Raw genomic sequence first — 2,474 nt, forward strand, 5'->3', positions numbered from 1 at the left:
AGAGAGGGACATCATGCTGGGTAGAGTAGAGGGACAGCGCAGGAGGGGAAGACCCTCTATGAGGTGGATTGATTCAGTGACTGGGGTAATTGGGATGGGTTTGTCAGAGGCAATGAGATTGGCACAGGATAGAGCACAGTTTAGGGCTGTTGTACATAGGGTCGCTATGATTCGCAAATGACTCGACGGCACATAACAACAACAACAACATGAATGAAACACAGTGAATATTAATTTTGTATGCAAATTAATATAAAATAAAAGTATATTTCTGAACAACTAAAAAGCTAAACTAAAATTCCCGGCTATTCAACTGCTAAAATATACTCTGAAGAAATTAGAACTGAGACACAAATGAAGATATGTACACCTATGTTCATTGCATTAGTCACAATGGCATGAAAATGGAAGAAGACCAAATGCCCATAAATGAATGGATTGGAAGTTGTGGTACATTCACACAATGGAATACTAGATAATACTTGTCTTATACTGAAAAATATTATTTAAGATTATTATTTTAAACGTAGAAAAATAACTGAGTAAGGTGTGTATAAATATCCAAAAGGAAAAGGGAATATGGGGTAGGGATAGAAAGAGAGGAGGATTGGAAATCAGTATGATAGAAGAATTTGGTAGGCAGATAGGGGATGAAGGAATAGGAATGATTCAATGAAGAATGAGACACAGAGTAATAATAAGCATAGATTAATGGTAATTATATGGAATACAATGTATATGAATGTATGAAACAATGTAAATGAAAGATTATACAAAGCACAGTGTACATTAATGAAACACAATGTATACGAATTATTGCATGTAAACCAATAAAAACAGTTAAAAAAGAGCTCTTCTATAAAAAAAAAAAAAAGATCTGATGCAAAGAATACTAAAAACCAAAGGCCAGACAAGTTGTAGGATGACATCAAGGTTATCAGCCAAAATCAGAAACTCAGAAAACAAAAATTTATTTAGAAAGACAGCCATGAAAGAAAAAGACAAAATAGATGTCATAAGAAACTCTGAAAGTTACACAGAATGCAATGAAGCAAAAAACAAAAGGAAAAAAATGTTCAACATATTTCACTGTAGCTCTAGAAATAGCCAAGAATTATAGTGAAATGTACAAAGAGCTGGAGTTAGAAATCCAAAAGGGAAGTATATACTCAACATTTCTGAAGCTGAAAGAACTGAAAAACAAATTCAAGCCTTGAGTTGTCATACTGAAGGATTCTATGGACACAATCTTGAATGATACACTATCAAAATAAAGATTAAAAGGACCAAGAACCACTATACTAAAAAGAGTTGGTCCACAATGAACTATCTCAGGAAGTAGCCTGGGATCTAGAATCAATGGTAATGAAGGGAGAAGTTAAAGTCACATTGAAGGCATTGGAAAAAACCCAAAGAACTAGAAAATGATGTAATACTAGCAGAGATGTTTCGATAAATGGATGCAGCTCTGAAAGTACTAACCAGTCAATGCCAAGACACTTGTAAAACTTGCTAAATGACTGTAAAAGATCCCTATTTATTTACATTACCCAAAAGGGCGATCCAATAGAAGTGGAAATTATCAGTTGGACAATGACCAAGGAGGATAGAAGGAGAATTGATGCCTCTGAGCTGTGGTGCTGGAGAAGAGTATTGAGAATACCATGGACTGCTAGAAAAACAAACAGATTTGTCCTGGAAGGGGTTAAACTGGGTGGCTCCTTGGAGGCAAGGATTCTGAGGCTCCGTCTAACATACTTTGGACATGTTGTGAGGAGAGGCCGGTCCTTACGGAGGGATGGCACAGGACAGAGCGGAGTTTTAGGCTGTTGTACATAGGGTCGCTATGAGTCACAAGCGACTCGACCGCACATAACAACAACAACACAACAATCATTAGTATCATATGCAAGTAAAATATTGCTGAAGATTATTTTAAAATGATGGAAACAATATATCAACAGGCAACTTCTAAAAACCTAACCGGGCTAGGGATATCATTGCTGTTACCAATAGATCTTGACTGAAAGCAGAGATTTCCAGAAAGATGTTTACTTGTATTTTATTGACTGTGTAAACATAGTAACAAATGATGGCTACAACTGAGAAGAATTAAAATTCCAGACACTTAATTGTGTTAATGTGAAAAATATACATAAACCCAGAAGCTGTTGTCCACACAGAATAAGAAACATTGCATAGGTTAAAGTCAGGAAAAGTATGCATCATGGTTGTATCCTTTCTCCATATTTATTCAATCTGTATGCTGAGAAAATAATATAAGACGGTGGACTCTATGAAGAAGAATGTGGTATCAGAATTAGGGGAAGACTCATCAACAACCTGTATAAGCAGATGACACAATTTTGCTTGCAGAAAGTAGACTCTAAGCACTTTCTGAAGAAGAAACATTTACCGAAGAAGGCTATACAGCCTTTTATATAGATTACATCTCAACATAAAGAGAAAAATAG

At 35.6% G+C, this 2,474-nt stretch overlaps 1 protein-coding gene and 1 pseudogene across 2 annotated transcripts in view; one reads left to right on the forward strand and one right to left on the reverse strand.

Moving 5' to 3' along the window:
• The window catches only part of LOC102876018 (fructose-1,6-bisphosphatase isozyme 2-like), a 177,069-nt gene that overhangs the window by 157,745 nt on the left and 16,850 nt on the right, over positions 1-2,474 (forward strand). The gene's annotated exons all lie outside the window — the stretch shown is intronic.
• LOC102845658 overlaps positions 1,327-2,474 on the reverse strand; it is a 5,621-nt pseudogene continuing 4,473 nt past the window's right edge. The window contains exon 2 of the transcript XR_438991.1: positions 1,327-1,350. The product of XR_438991.1 is annotated as a cytochrome b-c1 complex subunit 1, mitochondrial-like (transcript). The remainder of the gene's footprint in view (positions 1,351-2,474) is intronic.

Source organism: Elephantulus edwardii, unplaced genomic scaffold (genome assembly GCF_000299155.1).
Source record: "Elephantulus edwardii isolate Elephantulus edwardi_28Jun2011 unplaced genomic scaffold, EleEdw1.0 scaffold00238, whole genome shotgun sequence".
Taxonomy (NCBI): Eukaryota; Metazoa; Chordata; class Mammalia; order Macroscelidea; family Macroscelididae; genus Elephantulus; species Elephantulus edwardii.